This window comes from Quercus lobata, chromosome 2 (assembly GCF_001633185.2).
Source record: "Quercus lobata isolate SW786 chromosome 2, ValleyOak3.0 Primary Assembly, whole genome shotgun sequence".
Taxonomy (NCBI): domain Eukaryota; kingdom Viridiplantae; phylum Streptophyta; class Magnoliopsida; order Fagales; family Fagaceae; genus Quercus; species Quercus lobata.
In genome coordinates, this window is record NC_044905.1 from 16861437 (window position 1) to 16875008 (window position 13572).

Sequence of the window (13572 nt, forward strand, 5' to 3'; positions counted from 1 at the left end):
ATTATCCTGTAATAAACTAAGAGTTTAAGACATCACTTATTCATATAATTTTTTTTATTTTTTTATTTTACAGTTGTTGAATTGACAAGCTATACTTGATGTAACACCATTTTCACTTGAACCCAACCTTGAAATTATTTTATTTCAATACAACTCATCACTTCAACAAATTATAACAAAAGATACCATATTAAATATAAGCATAAATGTCCTGTCTTAGATTTATTAACCTTTATTAGACCCTGAACAACATTCCATATTTGGCAATGGGGATTTTAAATAATATTATAAAAATATATATTGTGGATGAAACTTAGATAAATTTCAAGTGTTGTAACTTAAGTTAAATTCAAATAGAATTTAAGCATTTGTTGTATTGAACACAAATAATGTTATATTTTCTTAAATACAATTAAATTCAATTATGTGTTACATTGGTTTATGCAACTATTTATTTGAATTTAATTGAAAATATTAAAATTCAAAATATTAGATTCATGGAAATAATTCTAAAAAAAAAAAAAGATTCATGGAAATTATTTCTTATTGTACTCTTGGAATCATCATTTCTTTTTTAATTCTGCTAAGAATCATTTATTAAGCATGGGTAATGAGAATTTAAATAATTAATGTAAACACTATATATAATTAGATCCATGAAAATTAAAATCCATTATTTAGTGGGAGAAATTATTCGATACACCCGTTGCATTATACATTCCTCTCTCTTAAATGTGTGTCTTATATTAAAGGAAGTTGTGTTACACCAGGTGAGTTGAATAGAATCTTATAAAGTGAATTCTCTGTATCCAACTGCATGAAGAAAATTTTGATTTATTTCCAAAGATTCTATCTTGATTTCTTTCTTAAAAAATTAAATTCTCTTGCTTTATTTCCATTATTGTTATTAGTCAGTTTCTTATCTTTCCAAGGGAAAAAAGTAGGCTTGCCGCTCGACCCAGCATAACCAATTTCTTATAGTTGAATCAGAGTCGCAGCTGGCCCATAAATGGCTAAACTCAAATCCTTATAAACATTTGATGGTACTAAAATAGTTTTTTCTTACAATTTTCATGATATGGGTTATGCCAAGTTTCTCTTTACACTACTATTATGTATATAATTTTAAAAATCACTATTGGATACTACATATATAATATTAATTCATAATCATTGTCCGGGAAATACTACTAAATACAACACAAAATAAAAGAATAAATTGGTCCAATAGTATATCCTAAATTGAATGAGGATAAGTATATGTGATCGTTCAACTCAATTATAATTTGTTACGTTTAAGATCTTGACATACAAAATATCTGAATATAAATAGTATAAAAAATTAATATACTCATTAGTTTAGAGAAAAAAATAACAGCAAAAATCTAAACAATTTAATTTGTATGGAAAGCTAATAAAAGCAAAATTCAATTTTGAATCTAATTAAATTTTCTCTAATTAGTTATATATATAACCTAGTTAGTAATGGACCATATGTAGTCATGGTATATATATATATATATATATATATATATAAAGAGAGAGAGAGAGAGAGAGAGGTACTAAATAGGTACTACCGTACTATAGTATAGAAGATGATCACTTGTTGGGATGGTCAAATCCAATGAGTAACAAGTATTCGGGTATTACCTGATATGTCATGGGTAAAGAGAATCAGGTAAGGTTTGGGTAAAGTATGGGTAATACCTGTACCCAATCCATAAAATATTAAACTAAAAAAATTCAACTCTTTTGAAGAACACATATAAAAATAAAATACAAATTTTTCCAGTGATAAAGTTCCTGAACCACTCAACCTTTCTTACTTGACAACCTTGGCAACTTGCAATTCCCATGACTACCATAGATTTAAGTCATTAGGTTGGATAGATCAAAAGTTTTCTGAACTATTTTTTTCCTTAAAATTTTTTCAAACACTTGAAGAATACATGGACTCAACCATGTAAGTGAATACTTTCGCAATTCGTGTTTCAAGAATCAAAATGCCCAAATGAATTTTTAAACTCCTATCTTCTCTCAATAGTCTTTCAATGCTATCCAAACCAGTACACCCACTACACCTACAAGTCACTGATTGATTTCATATCAAATTGATGTTTGGCTCGTTTTTTATTTTGATAAAAAATCTGAGTCACAAGATAAAACCTCTTCGTATCAAAACACAAAACTCACGTACATGTCAACAGTATATAGCTCTAAACTATATACGAGATAGTGGTGGAACCAGGATTTTGTGTGTCGAGGGCCGACTAGCTTAATTCTAAAGTAAGCTAAAGAATTTTTTTTTGAATGAGGAAGTTTGAAACCCCTTTTTGTCTATTTTATTTTATGAGATAACTATTGTGAAAATGTTGCTTATGTAATACTTGAAGGAAAAAAAAAATTTTAATAAATAAATAAATAAAAAATTTCTACATCCACAACATTTTCATAACAAATTATAGTTGGTAAGTTGTAATTGATTCTAATTTGAATTTGTTAGGACATATGTGTTTCACATGTTAAGAACATATGTCTTGATTTTATGTAATTGGTTTATCCTTTGACAAAACGCATTTTACTTGTATTTTGATAGATTTATGATGTTTTAAATACTTCAAGAAACCTTGTTTCAAGATCAAGTATTGAAGCTTTCAAATCTGTTCAAGAAAACAAGTTCAGAGCTCGACAGCCGGTCGACAGCTGCATCTATCGAGCTTAAGGAAGCTGTTCTTCATTCGGTGTGCTCGACAGCTGCTATCTGTTGAGGTTTAAGATTTTCAGAATCTCAATCTGATTTTCTTGGGATCCGTGAATATGTCTTTGAGCTTTATTTTCTCTTAAACCTAGACATATAAAAGGATCAGTTTAAAGGCCGTATAACAGTTCACAAGTTGCACAAACTTTGAGCAAACTCTGTTCAAGCAAACTGTGACCAGAGACGAAGTTCTTGCCCCAGTTCATCTCTTTCTCTTGAAGAAGTTGTTGTGTATGTGCACCGTAGGGTTTTGTGACCAAGCATCTTTTCGAACTTCATCGTGTGAATGAACTGAAAAATTTTGCAACCAACAACCTTCTTAGTTGGTGATTGAAGTCGCGTATTGGGATCCGCGCAATTGGTTAGTCACGTACTGGGAGTCGTGCATCTGAAAGGGGAACTGTCACTACAGAACAAGTCCAATTGGGTATTTGGGTAAGGGTTCAACTGTAGGTTGGTAAGGTACTTGGATTTCTTTACTTGTAACCGCTTGTTGTGATAATAGTAGAGTTTTGGGAGTGGTGACCTGAAAATCACCCGGTGGGGTTTTTGCCGTTAGATTTTCTCCATTCGTAAACAAATCACCGTGTTATTTATTTTCCGCTGCATAATTAGTTTATTGGTGATTTGTTTGTGCTACCACGCATTTGCATGATAAATTGATTAATTAATAACTTAGCTAATTAATTAATTAATTTCTATCACAAAGGGTCATTCAGTTTGTGGCCTATCAGAATCCACAATTTAAAAACAATCAATAATAATCTGTAACTTAGGATTTGTTGTCAAAATATTGTGTACGTGCCATTTCTAAAAAAGAGCTTTTATTGTATTGATGTCCAGATAACTATTTGTGTTTTTTTTTTTTTTTTTTAAACTAAAAGTTAGAAAAGAAGATAAATTTAATTGCAAGATTGAAAGGGCTGGGAACTTATATTGGGAGATTGGTTTTCATATGTTTCGGGATCTCAGACATATAGATGCATATATTTTAATTTTTTTTTGAAAAAAATTGGGGGGCCAAAGCCCCCTTCGACCCCAATGTGGCTCCGCCACTGATACAAGAAAGTATCAAAGGAATGAGAGAAAAGAAGAGGTAACAAAGAAAAAAGAATAAAGAGAATCATAAAGGCGTCATATTGTATTTTGTTGCATCTTTTAGCTAAATATTTGAATGTCCAATCGAAATAAACCCACACCAGTCAATTTCATACAACATTTAAAATCTGATACATGTCAAAGTTTCATCAAGATGACACTATTTCGTTCTTTAACCATATGATATCCAACAAACTCTTTTCTTTTCACTTATTTATTTTCAAGGCACAATGGCATTAGTAATATCGATTAGTGACTCCATTTGATAGTAGAGCCATGAACAATAATATAACAGTGTACTACTTTGATGATTAGCTAAGTTGTGCCATTAATTTACCGTAGAACTCTTTGGGGAACAATAGTTCTTATAGTCCGACACAGTGTGGTCATATGAGATATAACTTTTATTCTAAAATTATTATTTAAAAAAGGGGGGGGGGGGGGGGGAGAGGGGGGTTCAAAGCAATTATGAATATGCATGGATAAAAAATCAGGTACAAATACTTAATTGGTATTAAAATTTAAGTATCATGGATAAAAGTTTCAGGTCGAGTTTGGGTATACTTGACCCAAACTCAGTCCATGGCCAATTGGCCATCCCTAATTCACTTGGGTATCAGTATACTCTTGTGGACTAAGCCATGGTATTTTCCCTGTCTTGGGACCAACGCACGAGGACACAATTTTCACACCCATCACTTTCTTACAGTTACAAATGGTCTCCCAATTATTATTCCCTTCTTTTTCATAAGTCAAAGTGATTACTTGGGCTGCAAATTGGGACTGACTTTGATTACGTGGGCTGCAAATTGGGACAAAACTGGATTTGGATGGCTTTTGTTGGACCATCTTTAAAAAAAGTAAGCAAGAAAACACTAATAATTTCTACAACAAAAAAAGGTCTCAATTTGCAACGCATAAATGACTTCTTGAACCCCAAGCGAAGTAATATGTTGATCAAATTCCGTATATAGACAATACAGCAACAACAACAATAACACATAGGGATCCACGAAATGAATATGAGTTTGCGAGTAAAGTGAACAATGAATGATTGTTTTTAGGGAATTTTTTTTTTTATGAAAGAAAAAATGGGTGAGGCGACTTGAACTGGCGTCTTCAACTTAAGCGTGACTATAGTAGCACCTTGCTCGTTGAGCCCTGACTTGCAAGAGCAAAGGATCTGGATAAGCCATAACTGTGCACCTAACCTCATCAAGAACGCTAGTGAGCATGAGCTGAGAGTATGAAGGGAAATTATTACACTTCAAATGGAATGGTGAATGATTAAATTATAAGTATTTTCTCTTGGAAGTCTTGGGGTTGATTAGGCTTCTGTAGATTTCATCCTCCCTACACTTCTTTTTAAAATCCATCTAATTAATAAAAATCAAATATCTATGTGTGAATAGTTACCATGAATTTTCATAATTTATTATATGGACAACTATTCAATATTGCAAATATTTATCAAGAATTTTGTAATTTATTGGTATTGAATTTAGCCATGGAAGTCTAATCTCTAAGTCACTATGCACAAATACATTCATGAAAATTAACACAAATCCTATCCTTATAAATGAGTAATTGCAAAGAAGGGTAATTATTGTAACTGCGCCCCTTTGATAATAGTATTTGTTCTCCCTCCCTTCTATAATAAGTGATATTTTCTTTTAACAGACTCAAAAATAAAATAAATATTCCAAAAATAGAACTCCAATTTCTTATAATAGGCTTGGTTTTTTTTTCTTTTGTATTTTTTTTTATTTTATAAAAAGACCAACAAGAATCTTATTCAAAAACCATGCCACCTCTAACATAAAGTAAGAGACATTTTCAAAAAATCACTATAATAAAGTTTTAGGTTTCACTCTAACCAATGATGTTGTGCATGTAGAGTTGTAAACAAGTTCAAAATTGTTTATTTAATTTTATTTAGAATAAAAGTAAAACTCGAATTCGTCACTAAACTAGATTGCAAGTTCAAGATTGGTTCATTTTCACATGGAAAAAAAAAATTATTTTTGTTTACGAACAACCTAATTAACTAATGCAATGCCCATATATAATTGATCAAAACTAAACTTTGTTACCTCTTTACAAATCTATTCTAATAATTAATAACTGAAAAATAGTTGAACTTGTATTATTAGAGTTAATTGGATAGAATGATTTTTAATTATAAACTTATAAAATTTATTCATCAACTTCAATTGTTAAAAAATTATATTTAATTTTTACTACAAAATGTACTATTTATATTATTAATAAATTTTAAATAATAATTCCATATCCTATAAACATATTTTCAAACTTACACAATCCAATACCAAGTATACACACACACACACACAAAGTTAAATTAAGTCTCATATTCACAAGTTATTTCACGAACATATTATTATATTTGAGCTTAGATTTTTTAATAGTCAAAGCTATACTTAATCTTAAATATGTCTTATTTGCTAAATAAACGAACACAATTAAATAATTATTTTCTTGAATCGAACTCAAACGGTTTATATACAGCTTGGTTCATTCACAGATTTGTGAATGTTAAACTCAATAAGTCTATAGTCATAAAATAAAAAATAAAAAAATTCACAATCATGCCAATGCAGCAAGTTGTTATTAATAGGTAAAAAAAAAGTCAATCATAGACCCAATTAAGAACCAATAAAAATTTGCTAATTCAATTCCCGCCTACACCAAAAACTGATTGGTGTCTTGATCTGATGATAAAGAGCTATTATCAGGAGTGGACGCCATAGGTTGAAATTTTCTCAAAAAAAAAAAAAAAAAAAAACTCCTATGAAATATATTGTAAACATGAGTAATGCTATATCGAAAACATTTTCTTAATATTTACATAACAAATCCTAATTTTCATTGAGTGATGTCAGTGTTGAGTCCAAATTAAAACCAACAATAATTTATTACCTAAGTTTTATTGTGAAATTATTATGAAATTGTTGTATACAAAATATTTCTCTTTTTCTCTCTTGCTATAAATGAATCAGATATACGATTTAAATCGTTTTATTAAACTAGGAGGGGGAACAAGTAAAGTTACAAGAGGTGGGCCCAATCGGTGGAGTGGGTGGACTCTATGAAGGTATGATCATAAAGTAGTTTACACACCCATAAATATGCTTAGTCTCTCTGGCTTTAGAAAACAAGCCCAAGCATTTTTCAGACTTTCATTGCTAAAAGAAGATGGAAGATCATATTTTCAAAACCCTGGCAATCTCCTCTGCCATAATCTGTATATATTAAAGGATTTAGAAAATTAGTTATTACTTTTTTTTGTGTCAAAAATACCACTAAATTAATTAACCAACAACTTAAAAATTGAGTTAAAATAGTAAATTGACAAAAAAAAAGTTAGTTATTGTTTTTTTTTTACAGTAAAAAATACCTTGCCTAAAACTTAAAAATGAGGTTAAAATAGTAAATTGACAAAAATAATAAATTCATACTTCCACGTTGAAATGTCTTCCTACCTCTAATAAACTCTTACTTTTACGTTGATTTAAATTCCTACTTCTATTCACTAACTCCCTACAAAATAAGATCACTCTTTTGTTAATTTTAAAACTCCTCCAATCTACAAAACTCACCCAATGTATTCAATTTTTTTTTTTTTTTTTTTTTTACTTCATCACGATGTATTTGTTTCTTCTGTCCCCCTTTTTTTTCAATTTTTTTTTTTAATTTCATTACTCTAATCTCAAGTTTTTATTTTCCCAAATCTCTTCTTTTTTATTTAAAAAAAAAAAAAAAAAAACTCTTACTATAAAACCAGTACTATAACTTCTATCCATCCTTATCATCCCAACATCCCCACTAAAAAGCACTTACTACCATGTAATTTCTCACGATTTTATTTTTGTTTTTCACTACTAACCTCCATGTTTGTTAGTCAGTTTTATATTTATCTTATATTTGTGAAGGCCAAGTTTCATTCTCATCAATCTCATGTTTTTTTTTCTTTGTATAAATTTTTTGACAATTTGTTCAATTTGTGCTTTTCAATAGTTATTTTTTAAAATTAAGCCAAACCTTAGCAACTAATTGATAACTTCAATGGATTTGATGTTAGGGACACATTTTACGGGGTCTGGAATTGAGATTGGCTAATGCAATCAAGACTCAAACCATTTGTTGAGCAAACAATTATCTTCCAAAATTCTTGGTAGTATTGATTTATGCATTTATGGGGGAAATAATTTCTTCATCACACCCTTAGGTTTTTTTTTTTTTTTTTTTTTTTTTTTGTGATTGGAAAAAGTAGAAATCACAAATTATAATAAATGCAAATTATTAATTTTTATCCAAAAAATAAAAGAGCTTCTAAGGCTAGTAGTCCTTTATTCAGTTATCATAGTAGTTTACACCATTGGGTGGAAACCCAAAAGTCTGGGAAGGCAATTAAGGAAGCAAGGGATCAGAGGCACTTCTTACAAGCTTTTGCATGGTGATATGAAAGAGATTGCAGAGTGCACCAAGGAAGCTTGGTCCAAACCGATGTCCCTAAATCATCAGATTGCACCCCGTGTCTCACCATTTTTTTATCAAATGGTCAAAAATTATGGTAAGCAAGTTTATTAACCTGTATAAATAATTGAAATTTCATTGGTTGTCTTGTTCTTATGTTACCTCTAATATTATCTTGATGTACTCAGGAAAATAAAAATAAAAATTTGAGACATGATAACCACACAATTCTAATTATTTATTGGGATTGTCTTTTATAAATGAATGGGTGAGATTACAACCATTAAAATAAATGGTCTTAGTGTCATTGGAAATCATGCCCCACAAAACTTCGAGAGGTACTTTAGAAAAAAAAAAAAAAAAGCACTTCAATTTCACTTTCCGAACGTAAACTATTTCTTTTGTAATGGAAAGTTGGAAAATATGTTATTTAAAGAAATCCTGGACAATCATCATGGAAATAATTTATTTTGAAAGTGGTAGTGGTAAAAGGGTCCCAATTGTTCAGTATTTACCTGAGTTTCTTAGAGACTGGAAACTGATTCTTAAGTCAAATTTTCAGGAAAAGTATCTCTGCGTTGGATTGAAACAAGGCCAAGACTAATAATTGGGGACCCAGAATTAATGAGGTTGATATTAGCTGATAAGAATGGTGATTTTGTAAAGCCGCCATTGAACCCTCTAGTGCATATTCTACAACGGGGAGTGTCAAAATTGGAAGGAAAGAGATGGGCCAAGCGAAGACGCCTTATTACACCTGCTTTCCACCTTGAGAAGTTGAAGGTAGACCACTCCTCCATCCCTTGTTAATCACTGTTTAAAGTATTAAAGCAACCAATTTGATTTATTTAATTAACACTTTCTTGGAGTAATGTTAGAAATTTCTAATCCATCCCATAACAATTTTATAAAATTTTAATGAGAAAGGTAAAAACATTGTGTCACAGACTCAGTTTTAATGTAGTCGAGTATGAGTGATGAAGTTAAGTGTTGGATCCATATTAAGCAAAACACTAATACCAATTGTTGTTCAAACAGAAAATGGTGCCAGCATTTTCAACAAGCTGTTTAGGCCTGATTGGCCGATGGAAGAAATTGGTTAGCCCTCAAGGATCACATGAACTAGATGTTGCAGTGGAATTCCAAAATCTTGCCGGCAATGTTATCGCTAGAACAGGCTTTGGGAGCAGCTATGAAGAGGGAAAAAGAATATTTGAGCTTCAGAAAGAGCAAGCTAAATTGGTGCTCGAAGCCTATCAGAACATATACATCCCAGGTTTCAGGTACAATGTCAATCTTTTAACTCATCATTGAACAGTAACCATATTATATATACATAATAATTATAATAGGGACAATTTTCTAGGCCTAAATCAGATGTGTCACAAATAGACTATAGTTACTAGCTAAAACCTTAAATTGGGGAATTTGTAGTTGACAGAGATACTTATTTAACAACTCGTGAAAGTGATTTGTGATGTTTAAGGAATTCCAATTGGGGGGCTCAGTCAATAATTCAGGGGATTACATAAGCATCAAAGTTGGACATTTTCGTTTTCTTAGTTTTCGTTGGACTGAATATTGAATAAAGCAGTAAAAAGCACTAGATGCACCAAAAAAATATCCGATGAATTTCTTTCTTTGTTAATTTCCTAAGAACTTTCTATCGGTATTTGTTTATTTAATTTTAATCTCAACTAATTACAGCTTCACTGCCTATTTGTACAGATTCATACCCACTAAGAAGAACAAAAGGAGATACAGTATATGTTAGAATAATGTGGCCCAACATAATATGTATGATGCCTCTATTATTAACAAATAAATATTCAGTCTCTTGTGAAATTATGCAATATTTTTATGATGTAAGATATTGATATATTGAAATAGGTTTACTTGATTTAGTAGACTAAGATTATGAATGCATTCATTGTAGTCCTTGACTTGACCATATCCATCATGATGCAGCCTATTCTGATAGGTACATTGTTGGACCATAATGGAAGGGAGGTGCAAGTTAAAATTGCTCAGACTATGGAAGACAATAAGGGCTAGTCTTTCGATGGTTAGTGCATAATAATCTCGGAAGTCCTTCCATAATGAGATTCATGCACGTTGAGTGTTGGCTTTAATAAATCTATCGTGTCAATACCAGTAACTTGAACTCCTATTAAAGGTCTTGTCATTATAGTAGTTCTAGATATGAACGATAGATGAATCCATGTATTAGCATGGACTTACAAAAGTAATAACACATTAATAAACTTCTTCATTAATGAATCTAATTAATAAAGTTGTTTATTAACAAATGTAACATTTTTGTTACATGAAGTATTATTACGATAGGAAGGATTTTATGGCTAGTCATGTCCTTTCTGAATATTATAAATATTGTCAAGGCCACACTTGCAAGGGGGTGTGAAAGAGAAAATAAAACTCTTGTTAATCCTGACCAGCTGGGGAGAGCATCCTGATTGCTTGTGAGGTCCTTGAATAACATAATCTAATATGTAAATTTCTCACATCTTATTGTTGATTTTTATTACATATGCACATGATATAATTGTTAATTGATAGATGTATTATATTTGTTTCTCTTGAATTATTACTTTTTAAGCATAATTCCAACAGTATAGACAATAAGATCAAAGCAATATTTCGGGATATGATAAGTAAGAAAGAGCAAACCAAGCGAGATGGACAATTGGAGAACAATGATTTACTAGGCTTACTTCTTCAATGCAAAGAATTACCTAATAATGGATTGACAGTTGAAGAAATTATTGAAGAGTGCAAATTATTCTACTTTGCCGACCAAGAAACCACGGCCACCTTACTCACTTGGACGATGATTCTATTGTCTATGCATCCGGATTGGCAAGAAAATGCTAGAGATGAGGTGCTACAGATATGAGAAAAGAGAACATTAGATTTTGAAGCGGTAAATCACCTCAGAATTGTAAGTTCTTTTCTCAACATGCCTAAGGGTCCGTTTAGTTGGGAGAGTGGAAAAGTGGGATGATAGAAAATGGAGAGAGTATAGAAAAGTAAAAGGATATAAAAAAAATTTAGTTTTCTCTCGTATGTGTTTGGTTGGAAGGATAGAAAAATGGAGGGATGAAAAACTCTTTTATTTGGTTGAAAAGAAAAGTGAGAGGATAAAAAATAAAGTTAGTATAAAATTATCATTATATCCAATTTAGGTAAAACAAAAATAATACATTATATTTTATTAAAAAAATATGTATGAATGATTTCTTCATTAAAAAACTAAAATAAAAAGAGGATAAGAAGTTCAAAAACCCAAAACTTTTTTTTCAAAAAATAAAAAATCAAAACAATTTTTTTTTATCTCAAAAAAAAAAAAACCAAAACAATTGAAAAAAGAAAGGGTGTTGTACGAACATTATAAAAATAAAAAAATAAAAAAAAAAGGACCTGACTCACAAGTCAGGCACGTAGCACACCAAGTAGGGGGTAAATATGTAATTTATGTGTTAAGTCCCCTCCTTTTCTCTTTTCTTCCTAGTTTTCCTCCCAAATCGGGAGGAAAAAAATTTGTGGACCCGGGTGGATTTTTGAGCTCAACATTTTCCATCCTCTGTGTTTTCTTTCCTATACCAAATAAGGGAAAACATCATTTTCTCTCATGTTTTCCTCTCTTCATTTTCCATCCCTCCTATATTCATTCCAACCAAACGGAGCCTAAATGCTTACTATCTTTTTTTCTTTTCTTTTCTTTTTTCCTTTTCTTTTCTTTTATTTTCTTTAATGGTAAATTACATTTTAAATCCTATATTTTAGGAATGGCTTCAAGTTTAACATTTTAGTTTCAAAGTTATCAATCAAACCCTAAATTTTAAGATTATCACAATTTAAAACTTGTAATTTTGCTAGTTTTAAATTGAACTCTTAATTTTTAAAGTCATATCAATTTAAACCCTAAAAATTTCGGATTTGATTTGGTGGTTTGATTAAGGGATTAAATTGATGCAATTTTAAAAGTCCATAGTTCAATTTGAAACTTCAATTTTTAATTTGAAACTTTAGAAAAGGGTCATATTGAAACCAATCCTAAAGCATAAAGTTTAAAATATAATTTAACCAATAATTTTTCTTGCTATTCTTTCAATATTTTTACAATTTTACCAAAATTGCTCTGATTGTTGTAGCACTTGTGTCATTTCTATTGAAATTATAACCTTGAAATTGCCTTTTATACCCTATGCTTAAGTAGTGGTTTTAAATTAAACGTTATAATTTTAAAAGCTTTTACCTTCAAAAGTCTCAAATTATATATAATTTTTATTAAAAATGAATTTAAAAACATTTAAAACGTACTATTTTCTATTGAACATGAATTTAACATGTAATATTCTATGGAATTTAATTGCAGGTAACAATGATATTGCACGAAGTCCTTAGATTATAACTACCTGTGGTTGCTCTCTACCGACACACAAATCGTAAAACTAACATTGGAGGAATGTCCATCCCAGCTGGGGTTGACTTTGTGTTACCAGTGTTGTTCTTACATTGTGATCCAAAATTTTGGGGCAAAGATGTAGAAGAATTTAATCCTGAGAGGTTTTCTGAAGGAGTTGTGAAAGCATCAAAAGATGACATTGCCTTCTATCCTTTTGGTTGGGGACCCAGAATATGTCCTGGTCAAAATTTCGCCATGATTGAAGCAAAGATGGCTCTAGCTATGCTTCTTCAACATTTTTCATTTCAGCTCTCACCCACTTATTCACATGCTCCTCACACACTCATTACTCTTCAACCAAAACATGCAGCTCCAATTATACTTCACCGAATCTAAGATGTATTAAATCATATATTATTATATAAGTTCTTAATTATTTGAGAGTGTTTATTTCCAGCCAAGCAAATAAATTGGACTCGTGACCAGCCAAACTGAGACAAGTGTGGTTGATTAAGGCTTGCTGCTCAGTGAACTGGAAAATTGTATTTTTCCATTCTAATCAAGTTTTGAATAGATAAAATATGGCTTCACTCTCAAGTTATCTCCCTGTTCAAAATATGGCTTTTTTTATACTTGGTAAGTTGTAATAAAAACTTTTAGTCACTTCCTATTGAGATCGGTAGAATCATTTCTTGAGTTTCTAATGGAATTTCGTTTTCTTTTTTGGTTTGATACGTGGTATTACCGTTGTCAAAGTGGTAAGATACACTACCGCTATTTGGGGTTGTGTTAG

The 13572-nt window shown here is 30.7% G+C and overlaps 1 pseudogene; it reads left to right on the plus strand.

The window, feature by feature from the left end:
• The first annotated feature begins 7072 nt into the window (after nucleotides 1–7072).
• Nucleotides 7073–13175, plus strand: LOC115974836 (annotated as a pseudogene).
• Nucleotides 13176–13572: the final 397 nt, after the last annotated feature.